At 37.9% G+C, this 16054-nt stretch overlaps 1 protein-coding gene across 1 annotated transcript in view; it reads left to right on the top strand.

Annotated features, from left to right (window-relative positions):
• The window catches only part of LOC144239518 (microtubule-associated serine/threonine-protein kinase 4-like), a 199299-nt gene that overhangs the window by 178684 nt on the left and 4561 nt on the right, over positions 1-16054 (top strand). The window lies entirely within an intron of this gene.

Raw genomic sequence — 16054 nt, 5'->3', positions numbered from 1 at the left:
GGTATTTGTTTTCTCCACTGTAGTTAGACTTTTTCTCTTGTAAACAATAACCATTCTGGAGAGAGATGGGTTTCAGGCCTTGTGAACATATTTCTTCAAAAATTTCCTCTAGATTTCTCATCCATTGGTGATTCTTGCTTGGACAATTTTTTGTGTGTGTAGTAATTGAAAATGGTGATTATGCCAACCTCAGCACTCTACAACTTGGCCAATGGCATACATATTTGTATATATGTTAGTAGTTTGGACTCTTGCATTTTTTTTTTCATTTTTTCCAGTGTTCATTTTTATTTTCTTTTAAAACATTTTTTAAATGTTTGCTTATTTTTGAGAGAGAGAGAGAGAGAGAGAGACAGAGCATGAGCAGGGGAGGGACAGAGAGAAAGAGAGAGGGAAACACAGGATCCAAAGTAGGCTCCAGACTCTGGGCTGTCAGCTCAGAGCCCAATGTAGGGCTTGAACTCAAGAACCGTAAGATCATGACCTGAGCCCAAGTTGGATACTTAACAGACTGAGCCGTCCAGGTACCCCTCATCTTTATTTTCAATCACAGTGGGTACTAGAAGCTTTTTTCTCCTGGGAATATTACTTTCTACTTAAACCTTTGACACAGCCTAGAAGTCCATACAAGTTATTTTTGCTCTAATGGTATGGTATGGGAATAGGTTTTTAAACATATTTTACTGATGATGATGCAAATAATATATCAGTGCATTATGGTGCCTTATAATCTTATGCATTAGTAATAAATTAAGTTGAATATCAGAGAATTATTCAGTAATCGAGGATTTGATTTAGGTTGAGATTCTAGTCTTCCTATTGCCATTATGTAGCTGTATAAACTTGGACAGATCACTTAGTTTCTCAGATTTTATCAACTCAGCTGCATCTGCAAGATGACAAGGGATATTTAAGCAGTCTCTGGAATTCAACTTTGGAATTCCCCGATTTTATTTCTAGAATAATAAAGATACTGAACATAGTGAATTATTATCCCTAAAAAAGTTTCTCTCAGAAAATTTATGACTTGAAAATTGACTGTGATCTTTAAATCAAAGTTCATCTTTTTCCTCTCATGAAAATTTGGGGACATATATTTAAAGGTACGTTTACAACAGTGGTAGTTAGGGTTTGCCTTCATTCCATCCTTAAGTTCAGTGCTACTTTTTCTTCTTGGGGAATTTTATTAAAAGCTTATTTTACTGAAAACATTTACTTTTTTAAGGAAAGAGGGAAAGTTTTCAGAATTAGTGCTTTAAAAAACTTTTTTATGATTTTTTTTTGAGAGAGAGAGTGCAAGCAGAATAGGAGCAGAGAGAGAGGGAGACACAGAATCCTAAGCAGGCTCCAGGCTCCCAGCTGTCAGCATAGAGCCTAACTCAAATCCACAGGGCTCACATCCACCAACCACAAAATCGTGACCTGAACCAAAGTTGAATGCTTAACCGACTGGGCCACCTGGTCACCCCAGTGACTTTTTGTTTTAAACAGAAGTGCTTTTCGGTCACTGCAACATGACTCTTAACACTTAGATGGTAATCCTGTATGTTTATTGCCAAGTAAATGATTCTGTTTAAAACAGCACTGTTGAAAGGAATATATCTTATCTAATTCTGGTAGTCACATACTCAGAAACAGAAATTGATTCCTTCATTCTTAAAACACATGTCAGGTGACCTCAGGCTTGGGAATAAGATAAAAAGATAAAGGGAACTATTAATAGAAAATACAAAAGAATACTCCCTAAAATCTGCTGAGATTCTTAGCAAAGAGTCATTAAATTATTGGCTTATCTGCCCTGCAAGTTTTTCTACTGTTTGCTTGAGAGCAAAACTAGATAAAGTGCTAAAATACCATAGGGAGCAAACTTAAAATAGTACTTGGCACATAACAAGTCTCAAATGTTAGCAGTATTATTACTTCTGTTGCTAACCTTTGGTGGGCAAGCTTGATAACTGAAGCCAGACTCTGGTTAACCATTTACTGCTGGACAGTGGAAGTTTAACATGTAACCCTCATCATATCTTTAGAGGATTCATTGCTTCCCAATTGTAGTTTAAGGGAAACTGTTTGCAGGCTGTATGACCAAGTCATCTCCCCTTGCGACCCCCTCCCATTCCATCTTCAAAAGAGTAGTGGCAGCTGGAGAGAGCTATCAGGCAGAGCACCATCTTGATCTCCTCATTGTTCTGCGATCTGCCCACGTTTCTGGCTATATTGCTGATTTCTCTCCCTATGTCACTCAGTCCAGGTTAATGACCTTTCCTGCTTTTGGTACCCTTTGCAGAACTATTAATCTGTTTCATATTTCTTGGATTGGATTACATCTAAATTATCTTCCTGATTACAACTTACTATCTCTATAGTGATAGAGAATGATGCTCCAGAGGTGGAAATGTCTACTCACTAGAACTTATGTTCTTTTTTTCCTTTTTTCCCTTTTCCTTCTAAACAAATGATGTTTCGCATGTTGCACTGAACAGTACAACATGCTTCACTGGGACCCTCTCTCCAGGCTGCTATCCTCAATCCCCTTGCCCCTGTCTCCGAGCTGTAAATCACCCTTCCTTCAAACTCTTGTTCATCATCATGCACCTTTGTTTTAGTTCTTTGTGTTGGTGCCTAATACCCTCTGCTAGACTGCAGGCTCCTTGAGGGCAGAATTCCTGTCTGCTCTGACTCTGGACCTCTCATTGCTCCTGGCACAACTCCTTGCGTGTACGAGGCATTCAATAAATAGGGCTGATGGAATGAATAATTACTCCTACAAAGTGACAGATGGCTTTAGTTGCAAGGCAAGAGTGATGTTGTGGTTCTGTGTGCTGGAATGGGTAGCCTAATAAGATCATCCATCTAAAAACCTCTTTGTTTTTGCTGTTCTCTGTGTTACATTTGCCATTAGCCCTGAAGTCCATGTAATGAGCCAAATTCCATGTAGTTCCACACCCGCCACTCAAAAAACAGGGTGACCCAGTTCGTCAAGAGAGGGTCACCGTCCACATTCAAGGAAATGTGATTGATATGCTTGTAAGTAGTCCTGATGTGCTCACGTTGATTTAAATGTTTTGTCGGTTCCTGGAAGAAGTAAGTTGAAGCAATGTGTGTCATCAAGTGTGGAAAAATTGGAAAACCTGGAATCAAAGTGATTTCTGTCCAAATGACAAGCATTGCACTTGATAAACCAGAATTTGCTGTTCAACACAACAATAAACGTTTCAGAAAAGTCCAGACTCTCAACCTGAGAGGTATTGATATGTTAGTAAGATATAAATGAAGGCCTTGTGGTTTGGTAGGTATGAATTTTAGTAAATGCATGACCTATAGTGATTTAAATGCCATCGGCAAGCTTGAGGGTAATGCTAACTACCTTCTCAAGGAGGAGATTAATTCCTAGCCTGAAGTATCTAGTTTTCCTTGGCAATGCTAAATGTAGTTGTGCTCCCTCTCCCAGACACATTGGGCATTTCAGATAAATGGCATGTTGCCAATTCATCCTAAGTAGCCTGGTAGCTGGCAGGATACATGCTCAGCCAGTGTCTGCCTGCTGGGACACCAGCCGGGAGTGCTGATGAAGTGTCAGATGTATACTTCATATACATTAATCTGAAGAGGGGAAAACTCATTTCCCCATTTGCTTCTTCCATCTTTCTGTCCCTCCCCACACACATGGGTAGTTTATCAAAGAAGTCAGAGTTGTCAAAAGCAGGGGGATTTATACAGATGCTGCTTTCTGGCAAGAACGATGGAAATTTCAAGAGACAAAAGCAAGACCAGAGGTAACTTATTTTTCTGTAGAAAAATAAGGTTGTAAGCCTTGATGATTAAAGTTTAAAAATGGTATATGTGGCCATCATATGAAATCCTCCCTTCTTTTGTACTTGGGAGTGAATGGATAGATGGCAGAAACATGGTGAAATCTAGTTTACGGTATTGTCTTTTTTTTTTTTTTTTTCATTTTCTGTTTGATTTGAATCTTGAGCCTCATCTGCTCATGGGCATATTACATTTTCTCTTGTTGAGGTCTTCCTTGCCCAACTTGTTTGAAACTGTTCCCCACATTGCATGCTGGACATTCTGCTTGACTCCATAGCTTTATCCCCCTTCAGTATACCACACAATTGGCTTATTTTATTACATATCTGTCAAGTACTCCAATGAAAATTTCAAGAGAGTAGAGGGATTTTCTGTTTTCCCAGGTACCTTCCCAGGACCTAGAATAGTGCTGGTACATAGTAGGTGCCCAATGAAGACTTGATGAATGCATAAGCGAATATATTTCTTTCTGTACATTTTCACTGCCCTAGAATGGACCATTGGTTTTTTGTTTGTTGTTTTTTCATTTTTAACCCGTGACAAACTTTGTAGGCCTATATATATGTACACACACATACATACATGCATATATATACACACATATATGTATACATATACACACACATATATATGTATATATATACTTTTTAAACTTTTAAAAAATATTTAGTTATTTATTTTGAGAGAAGGGGTGGGGAAAGACAGAGAGAATTCAAAGAAGGCTCCGTGCTATCAGTGCATAGTCCGACGCAGGGCTCGAACGTATGAACTGTGAGATCGCAACCTGAGCCAAAACCAAGAGTCAGATGCTCAACTGAGTGAGCCACCCACATGCCCTGGTTTATATTATTTAGCCTAATGAAGGAGCTGTTCAATCCAGAGAGCACTTAACTATGGAAAGTGTATTCAAGAAGTAGACTTTAATGGTTAAGTTGGACAAAAGGAATGAGGGGGGAAAGCAGAGTGGTTAAGATATGAGCTCCACTCTCTACCCCTTAATGGCTATGTAAGGCTTTGTTTCTCCATCTGTGAAAAGGCGCTAATGGTTGCAGTAATCTCTTAAGGTTATTGTGAGGATCACATGAGCCAAATCATGGGCAGTTGTTTGCCTGGCACCTGTCCCTTAGGAAATGCTGATGTTGGTCTACCTGGCGTTGATCAGAAAGATATTTCCTTGGGGTTGTCAGGATTAGATGAGGTGCTGTTGTCAGAAGGGAGGGAAATGAGCCCTTTCAGATCACCCGATATGAGCAATAGTGTAACCTTTTTGTCCCTCTTGCGTGTTGGCACACCAGCTTGTTTCTTTCTTGCTCATTTTCACTCAGTATTCATCAACCCGACAACCCGGGAGATAGTTGCTAGAATAGCTGACAGTTTTGAAGGGAGGAAGTGCTTTCAAATGTTTTTCAACTCCTACTATTAGGCGCAGTGGTATAATTTTATGTTTCTTTAGTGGCCCTCTTTTGACATAGTATCCATTTCTTTTAATGAAAAAATTATATTTCATGATGTACTATAAATACTAAGACCACACTATTTAAACTGTAATATATTCAAAGAGGCTTGATGAATATTCATCTTTTCCATTTGCAAAAATGCATTATGAAGAGTCAGGGAAAATTCACTAAACGTATGCAAAAGTGCATTTTTCCTTTTTAATTCATTCAGAATGCACTGGCATAATGTCAGCATTTATTTAGAGTACAGACTTTATTTGCAGTTATTTAATATTATATCAATACTTCATTAGCCTTATAGCTCAAAAACAAAAACCTGAGCTGAAGTCCAATTAGTTAACTCTGAGCGAGGATCTGTTAAATATTGATGGAGGAACAATTCCAATGCCCTTGGATAGACTGCTTAACAAAAGTTGTAGAATACAGCCATGAGTTAGCATTTCTCCTTAGCCACTGTGACTCAATAATTTAAAGGCTGCGTAATACTTGAGTGTGTGGATTTCTCACAATTTCTCCCTCTAGGTTATTTCCACCTTTTTCCTATTGCAGGTAATGGTGCTGAGTGGGCTTTTAATATGTTCTGGTTCACCTCTAATTATGTTTCCAGGGTAACTTCTTGGAGTAGAATCACTGTGGCAAAGGATATAAGTAGTATGAAAGTTCTCTGTACTTCTGCTAAATATTGTTTCTGTGAACGCTGTTCAGAGTTATGCATTCATGTATTGAGAAAGTACATATCACTATACCCTGGCAGCAGTAACTACTGTCATCTTTTTTTTTTNGCCCTGTAACTACTGTCATCTTAAAAAAAAAAAAAAGAACTTTGCTTGTTTATTATGTGAAAAATAACTATTGTAAATTTGTTAGATTTTTAGTGAAGTTGATAAGGTTATTGGTGTGTTGAACTCTTACATCAAAGCCCCTGGTTAAAGCAAATGGGAAGTTAGGGTTATCCATGCTTCTTCCTATAACTTCTTCCATTACCTAAATCAGCGTACCCTACCAACTGTTGGTAACCCGTATTGCTCTTGGGATATAAGAACTCCTGAGTGTGATTACAGTGTATGTGGCTGAAGGCATTATTCCACAGTTCAGAATTTTTTTCATCTGGAAAGCAGTAATCTCAATTGTGAAATAGTGCCTTCAGCTGTGGACATTATAATCAGAGTCTCAAGAGTGCTTATATTCCAGGAGTAATACATCTCCGAGTTATTACCCTCTGAGCTTGGTTCTGTTTATAGTGAAGGGATGAATTTTCATAACTCAGTGCTGAAATAGCAGTAGGGAGCCCTGAGCAGATTATTATAGGTCAGGCCTAATCCATGAAGATAAATCTCATTACAGGCTCACCTGGGCCCATCTACAGAGTAGCTGGTTTAACATAAGTCTATAAATCAAAGATCAGATTAAAATTGAACTATAAAATCCTTGTTATAATCCAAATCCTGCCCCAGTGAAGAGATATTCTAAATGTGCTGGGGTACTGTGTGAATAATTAGCAGAAAAACATATGTTGAGTGCATTGTGATTCAGTCTATAAATGTATGAAAAACTGCTTATTTTGTCAGGTGGGAAGGTGGGGATTTTTTCCTAAAAGGAAATTGCAGCCGGAAGTAGGCACTTAAAACTTCCCCTTTTAGTTTGCTCTTCCTTACTCTTGCAAAGGTTAAAAAATAGCCATTACTTTGTGTATGCGTTATCTTTCCTGGGAAGGACGGGAAGCCTGCTGAAGCAGCTCTCCGTGTGGGTGTGACTAGACAGACTGGTGAAGTGTGGACTTCCTGTTATCAAAGTCATTTGAGTGGCAGCGTGATGCATGGTGCCCATAAATATCTTGTGGGATGTCAAGAGTCAGAATACATGCCCTCTTTTAATTACTTAACATCATATGGGGGCTTTAAAAGAATTAATAACAGTAATACCATATAAATGTTTAGATATCGATGTGTGTGTATGTTAAAGCTCAGGTTTCATTTATTACCCACTTATCCAACTGATATACCTGTTTAGGAGCTGGTTAACCTGTTCCTTGTGAGATGATCCAGGGAGAGCCAAGTCCTGGCATCTCAGCTGTCTGTTCTGCACTGTAGTTTCTAGCACCGAGGGCACCGCTTGATATATATTTAATACTTGGATGATGGTTGTTGATTCATAAATGTTTAGGTCTTGTAAGAATCCAGAGTTTTCTTAGGTTTCTGGAATTCTCCTTCCTGCACCCCAGACTAGTTGAATTGCTGGGCTCTCAATGATTTGCTTAGGCTGTGTGTCTTGGGAAATGACTGAGATAAAGGTGGTCAAGCAGTTTAGGCTGCCATCATGGACGTGTCCTTTGGTGCCCTGGTGGATAGATACCGCCCTGGTGAACTCTTGGTGTGACACAGCTTGTGCTCTTGGTCCCCTGGTGAAATATCAGCACTTGATTTTGCTGTCTCAGTGTCTCATTGTCAAAAGGATTCTGCAATCCTGAAAAAACCAACAAGCCCTTAATAATTAAACAACGGTTTGTGAGAGAGAAGGTATTGGGATACAACATTTTCTTTCTTGGGAAAACATGGAAAGTTATCATTTTACTCAATGAACTTGTTAGGAGACTTTGGTTACTGAGTCTCTAGAAAACCCTGCCTGTTTTGATCCTTTTCCTGCTGTATTTTTCTGGATATACTTTGGTGGTTAGAGGAATGAGTAGTATTGGTGAATCCATTTATTTTTTGTTCATTGGCACCTGAAGTATCAATCTAGTGTTGGATTCTGAATCTGTGTGTATTTCATTATGCTCATTTATCAGTTAATAGACTATTAATGGAGTTCCTATTGTACAATTAGTATTAAAACCTGTATGAAAAAAAAAGAGAAGAGGAAGGAAAGCTTCCAAATATTTCTATGAGGCCAGGATTATTCTGATACCAAAACAGGCAAAGACACCATAGGAAAAAAAACAAAAAACAGAAAAACTAAAGGCCAATATCCCCAATGAACATAGATGTAAAAACCTTCAAAAAATAGCAAACAACATCCAGCAATACGTTAAAAGGATTACTTACCATGATCAAGTGGGATTTATTCCTCGGATTCAAGGATGGTTGAGTATTTGCAAAGCAATCACTGTGATACAGTACATCAGCAAAACAAAGGATAAAAATTACTTGATCATCTCAACAGATATAGCAAAAGCATTTAACCAAATTCAACATCCATATATGATAAAAACTTTCAACAAAGTGCATTTAAAGGAAACTTACAATAAAGCCCATGTATGAAAAACTCACAGCTAATATCATACTCAGTGGTGAAACACGGAGAGCTTTTCCTATAAGTTCAGGGACAAGAGAAAGATACCCACTCTCACCACTGTTATTCAGTATGGTACCAGAAGCCCTAGCTACAATAGGCAGACAGGAAAAAGAAATGAGGCATCCATATTAGTAAGGAAGAAGTTTAGCTGTCATTATTTGTAGTGACATGATATTACACATAGAAAGGAATAAATGAGGGGCGCCTGGGTGCGTCAGTCAGTTAAGTGTCTGACTTCGGTTCAGGTCATGATCTCAGACTCTGTGGATTCAAGCCCCACATCAGGCTGTGTGCTGACAGCTCAGAGCCTGGAGCCTGCTTTGGAGTCTGTGTCTCCCTCTCTCTCTGCCCCTCCCCCGCTCGCTCTCTGTCTCTGTCTCTCAAAATAAAGACATAAAAAAATTAAAAAAGAAGGAATAAATGAGTTCAGCAAAGTTGCAGGATACAAAATTTATGCCCAGATATTGGTAGAATTTTTATACACTAATAACAAAGTAGCAGAAAGGGGAATTGAGAAAACAATGCTATTTATAGTGGCACCAAAAAGAACAGGATACCTAGGAATAAACTTAACTAAAGAGGTGAAAACCATAAAACATTGATGAAAGAAATTGAAGGGGTGCCTGGGTGGCTCATTCAGTTGTGTCCGACTTTGGCCCAGGTCATGATCTCACGGTTCGTGTGTTCGAGCCCCACGTCAGGCTCTGTGCTGACAGCTAGTTCAGAGCCTGGAGCCTGTTTCAGATTCTGTGTCTCCCTCTCTCTCTGACCCTCCCCTGCTCATGCTGTCTCTGTATGTCTCTCTTTCTCTCTCTCTCAGGAATAAATTTAAAAAAAAAAAAGAAATGGAAGACAAACAAATGGAAAGTTACTTCACAGATTGGAAGAAATAATATTGTTAAAATGTCTGTACTCCCCATATCAGTCTACAGATTCAACACAATGCCCATGAAAATATCCATAGCATTTTTCACAGAACTAAAACAAATCACACTAAAATTTGAGTAGCACCACAAAACACCCCAGATAAGCAAGGTAATCTTGAGAAAGAAGACCAAAGCTAGAGATGTTAATTCCAGATTTCAAGGTATACTAAAAGCTGTAGTAACCAAAACAGTACAGTCCTGGCACACAAATGGACACATAGGTGAATGTAACCATGTAGAAAGCCCAGAAATAAACCCATAATTATATGTTTAATTCATCTAAGACAAGAGAGGTAAGAATTTATAATGGGGAAGATAGTCTCTTCAATAAATAATGCTGAGAAATCTGGACGGCTACTGGCAAAAAACTGTACCACTTTCTAACATCATACACAAAATAAATTCAACATGGGTTATAGACTTAATGTGAGACCCCACATCATAAAAATTCTAGAAGAGAACACATGTAGTAATGTCTCTCTCATTGGCAATAGCAGTATTTTTCTAGATTGTCTCATGAGGCAAGGGAAACAAAGGCAGAAACAAACCACTGGGACTCCATTTTTGTACCATGAAGGAAATCATTGGCAAAACCAAAAGGCAGCCTATTGAATGTGAAAAGATATTTGCAAAGGATTTATCTAATAAATGGTTAATATCCAAGATACCTAAAGAACAACTCAACACCAACAAAGCACAAATTATGTGATTAAAAATGGGCAGGGGTCTGAATAGACATTTTTCCAAAGAAGATGTACAGATGGCCAACAGACACATGAAGACATGCTCAACATCATCACTAATCAGGGAAATGCAAATCAAAACCACATGAAATATCACCTTATATCTGGCAGAATGGTTAAAATCAAAAGCACAAAAAATAGCAAAATATTGGTGAGGATGTGGAGAAAAAGGAACCCTCATGCACTGTTGGGAGGAATGTAAATTAGTACAGCCACTGTGGAGAACACTACGGAGCTTCCTCAAAATTAAAAACAGAAATGCCATATGATCAGTAAATCCACTACTGGGTATTTATTCAATGAATAAGAAAACACTAATTCAAAAAGGTAGATGCATCCCAGTGTTTATGGTAGCATTACTTACAATAGCTAAGATATGAAAGCAATCGAAATGTCCATTAATAGATGAATAGATAAAGAAGATGTGGTGTCCACACACAAGCACATATATAAGTGTGCATGTGCACACACAATGGAGTATTACTCAGCCATAGAAAGGATGATATCTTTCCATTTGTGACAATGTGGATAGAGCTAGAGGGCATTATGCAAAGTGAAATAGAGAAAGTTAAATTCCATATGATTTTGGTTATATGTGGAGTCTAAAACACAAAACGAGTAAAGAAAAAGCAGAATGAGACCTACAAAGGCAGAGAACAAAATAATGGTTGGCAGAGGGAAGGGGATGGTGGTATGGGCTACATGGATGAAGAAGGTACAAGCAACCAGTTACAGAATGAGTAAGTCATGTAAATAAAAGGCACAGCATATAGTTGATAATATAGTTGATAATAGTGTAATAGTATTTTGTGGCTACAGATGGTTGCTATGCTTGCATAGCATTATGTATTGAAAAGTTGAATCACTGTGTTGCACACCTGAAGCTAAGGTAATGTTGTGTGTCAACTACTGAAATAAGTAAATAAAACTTACTGAAAAAGATGTGATGGGTCATCTTTTTTAAGGAGTTTCAAAGCTAGTTGAAATGACACTTGAGAGAAATCAGCAAAGTGGAAGGAAATTAAATGTTAGATAGTGTGCAGCTTTGAGAATTTCTAGATCTGGAAGAATGATGTGGGCTACAGTTCTCTAGCAAGGATGGTCAGGCAAGCTTCAAGGTGTAGTGGAATTAAGTATGTAGCGGAATGGGCTTGGGGTGGTAGATAAAAATAGTGTGGCATGAACAATGATTTTTTTTTTTAGTATAATGTTTATAGAATAGTCAGGGAGGTACAAGGACCACATCAACACCCAGAGGCTTCAGAGACAGGATGGTTTCTGACTTAATGTGAACCTTGGAAGACCACTACCATCTGTCTGTTAGTAAGAAGAATGTCCTGTTTACTTAGGTGATCTCCCAGCTGCAAAGTCTGTTATCTGCAGGCATTTTAGTCAAAAGGAAGTAAGTCTTAATTTTTGTTGGATTCTTTTTTTAAATAGTTTATTGTCAAGTTGGTTTCCATATAATACCCAGTGCTCATCCCCACAAGTGCCCTCCTCCATGCCCATCACCCCAGGTCCCCTCGCCCCACCCCCGTCATCCTTCAGTTTGTTCTCAGCATCCAAGAGTCTCTCATGGTTTGCCACCCTCCGTGTCCCCAACTATTTATTCCCTTCTTCTCCCCCATGGTCCTCCATTAATTTCCTCCTAATCCACCTATACGTGCAAACATATGGTATTTGTCCTTCTCTGCCTGACTTATTTTGTCAGCATAACACCCTCAAGTCCCATCCATGTTGCTACACATGGCCAGATGTCATTTTTTCCTCATTGCCATGTAGTATTCCATGGTATAGATAACCCACATCTTCTTGATCCATTCATCCGTTGATGGACACTTAGGCTCTTTCCATGTTTTGGCTATTGTTGAGAGTGCTGCTATGAACATTGGGGTACATGTGCTCCTATGCATCAGCACTCCTGTATCGCTTGGGTAAATTCCTAGCAGTGCTATTGCTGGGTCATAGGGGAGTTCTGTTGTTAATTTTTTGAGGAACCTCCACACTGAATTTTTGTTGGATTCTATGGCTAGATGGTAATAATGGCTTTCTGGGTTATATCTTTTCCTTGTGATCTGGTACTGTTAATTTGTTTTTAAATAAAGAATGAGACACTGTGCACTTTCAAATCAGCTGTTTGTGATCTAAATACTTTGTTGTTCAGGGCTCTTGTTTGTATACGTGAATGTCTTTTTTAAAATTTTATTCTTAGACACAAGCATTGATAACTTTGAGCCTCATAAATAATAGAAATCAGTGATAGGACTTTGTCTTCTTTTTACATAGAAATGATCAAAATGTTCTTAATTAAACTTTAAGAAACTTCTTTGTTTCCCATATGGTCTGGAAAACATACATCCCATTGACAGATTCACCTGATGGAAGGTCCTGAGTTTTTCATCATTAAGTGCTTCTAAGGTTTGGGAAAACAACTTTGGTGGCAGTGAACCACCTCCCCTTTCCCAAGGGCATCAGGTTCCTAGTTTCATGCCCATCCTTGTTCTGGAAAGAGAATAATTACGTATCTTTTTTCTTTTTGCTTGACCAATGCAGGTCTTTGCACATACATTTGCACATACACTTTCTCTTCCAGGAAGCCTTCCCTGACATCTCTCCCCACCCCAGCCTCCTTTGAATTGTGCATATCCAAACCAAAGTGTTTATCACATGGGACTGTGAGGGTGTCTTTGCTTACCTTCCCCTCCTAACCTCATTCATCCCCAAATGGTCTGATTGCTTAAAGGCTCAGGATAATAATCTGTAGCTGATAAAGATGTGAGCCTAGAGTATTTTATGGGATGGCCTCTTAGAAAGAACACTAAATGAAATATGAAATTGATATTCAGTGTGCCCATAGCACACCTGCATTTTAATTGACCTTCAAGAGACTTGTTTCTGAAAATGAATTCTGGAATTGGAGAATTTTATGGATCGTACAGAGCTTAGGTCACCCCTTTCCCCTTGCCTAGAGAGATTGTGCACTGCAGTGGCCTTTGTCTAAATGGTGTTCCTTATTATTATTATTTTTTTTTAACAAGCCCTTGATTGAGAATTTAATTCATATAAACAGTTTAGAGTAATGTTTAAGAGCATGAGCTCCAGAGCCAGGCTCCCTAGGTGGGAATCTGGACTTTAGTATTTAATAGTTGTGTCCCCTTCACCAGAGAGCCTAACCTCCCTGTGACTCTGAAAATTGGGACTATGAATGGTACCTATCTTATGTGATTGCTGCTGGATCAAAGAGGACATGGGAAGAGCACAGTAATGTTACCTGGTACCATCTTGTTCAAGAGAAGAAAGTTCATGTATTTATTAAACCAGGGAACTTAAGGTTTATTAAATACGTATCTGAAGTTTATGACGTGAAGAATTGATGAAAGTGGCCTTGTAAAGCCAAGTTTGTCTCTGATTATTTTCAGATAACTGCAGGCATCCTCTCTTTTCTGTAGGATAATTTATAATACAGGAAGGTTGTTTGAAATTAAAAGTTAAGAAAAAGAAAGAAATTGGCATTTTTGACATGAAGTAAACTTTTAGGGATGACTGAAGCAAACAAATGTAAAAAGCAACCAGAAAAGAAAACCCTAACTACTTTTTTCTTTCTTTCTTCTTCTTCTTCCTTTTTTTTTTTATGTCCCTCATTATTACAGAAAAGATTTACCAGAATCTTGGTCTTCATGACTCTTATTTTTTATCAAATGTATAAACTGCTTTCTTTTGAGTTTACACTTTGTATGTTCCTTACCACAGTGCCTTTGGAATACCAACATCTATTTTAAGATACTGATAATTTTGCCTTCATTTTTTGCCATGGCCAAATTTCACTATCATTTGTGAAAGTGTAACAGAGAGCATCCCTTTGGGCTTCTAACATTTGTGCTGGCTCACTCCATCAGCGAAGCATTTTTGAGCATACATCCCTACTATGTGAGTATATTTTAAAATGATTTACATGTACTAAGAAGTGGTATTAAATAATTCAGTGGGCCTGAGAATCTTTATTAGGAAACTGTTAGAACATTTGCTGTAGGGTTTTAGCAGAGGTGTGGAGGAAGCTCTCTTTGCCAACTTGAGCCATTTAGCTGCCATGTCCCAGAGAGGTCCGGGGACTCCTCGGACAGGTAATGGGTGAGGTGAGGTGGTGACTCTTTGCTAACCTCTGCGGAAGTATTTCAGCCATCAGAAATGGTGTGTATCTGCCGAGCGTCAGCCTGAATATCAACTTAGGAAGTGGACTAAAATCCATAAGAAAGAAGAAACACAGAAAATGGCAACCAGGACTCTTATATTTTGTCCCTAAACCCCATTTGGTTCTATTGTGCACCCCTGGGGCATCCATATTCTACTTTGTAGATTCTTGGAATAAACTACAAGGTCTGCCTTCTAAACCTGCTGCAGTAGCGTTTTATTGGTTAAATTATGTTTTGAATATTCAGCGAGGGTGCCTTTTCTTTTTAGGAAAGGTTTTTTTTTTTTTAATTTTATTTTTAAGTGGAAGGAATAACAGATCTTTGCTACACATGTCATTAACTGCTACTAAATTGACACAAATGTTGACAGTTACTGTGAGAACTGTTGCAGAGCTAATGATGCTAATTAGGCTGTAACATACCAGTAATTGCATGTATTCAAACATCATACCATCACTTTTTGTGTTTTCTTCTCCAGATGTAAGACATTCATTCATTTGTTGCTTGAAAAGCTGCAGAATTATAGCTAAGATAACAAATAATTGCCTGCAAATAAAGTTGGTTCTTTAGAAATATGCTCTAATTGGTTGCCTATGTAAAAGGCAGAAACAAATGTTAGCATGTTAAGCATATAAATTAGGAACATTCCTTATGAAATTCTTAGTTTTGGGCTTTTCATCTAAATAAGCCTTCTTACTGCAATTAATATTATCATTTGGTTTATGATCCTTAAAAATAGACTCCCTTTCAGCATTTCTTAGAGTTGTAATTTAGCTTTTGTATACATGTTAGATGATTTGCAATTTAGATTTTAATTTTATTTCCGTTCTTTAAAATAACATTTTTCTTGTGTTTCATTTTTATTTAAAACATGGTTCTCTGTATTTGTGGAACCTAGGCATAAACTACTAGAAGGATCAAGCTTTTAAGTGAGCCAGGTGCATAAAACATTTTAATAGGAATTTCACATAACTGAGCTAAGTATTTGAGGGTCTAGCCAAAGAATTATGGATCTTTGGAAATAAACATTATGGGACATAGTGTTCCTAATTTACCTTCTCTTGTAGTTCCTTTAAAAAATAGCATTTCTTGTGTTGATTTAAAATCCTCACCACTTCTTACATATGATGATTTGCGGACCATATCTACTGGAAGAGAGAGTTTTGATCTCTGTAGTCTTTTAGGGCTTTGAGTATATGTATGTAAGTGTATGTGTGTGTGTATATACACATATATATACATACATATATACATACATATATACACACACTGCATATATATAGATATATGAGATATATATGTGTATATAGATATGAGATATATATATGTGTGTGTGTATATATATCTATACATGAGAGAGTGTGTGTATATATATATATATATATGAGAGAGAGAGTATGTGTGTATATATATATATATGAGAGAGAGTGTGTGCATGAGTGGGGGAGAGGGGCAGAGGGAGAGACAGAGAATCTAAGCAGTCTCCACACTGAGCATGTAGCCCAACACAGGACTCAGTCTCATGACCGCAAGATTATGACCTGAGCCAAAATCAAGAGTCGGATGGTTAACAGACTGAGCCACCAAAGCGTCCCTATTTTTTTTTTCCATTGAAAGTTTTTATGTGAATGTTT

The sequence above is a fragment of the Crocuta crocuta genome, unplaced genomic scaffold (assembly GCF_008692635.1).
Source record: "Crocuta crocuta isolate KB4526 unplaced genomic scaffold, BGI_CrCroc_1.0 scaffold383, whole genome shotgun sequence".
Classification (NCBI taxonomy): domain Eukaryota; kingdom Metazoa; phylum Chordata; class Mammalia; order Carnivora; family Hyaenidae; genus Crocuta; species Crocuta crocuta.
This window is presented reverse-complemented; position numbering and strand designations above follow the sequence as displayed.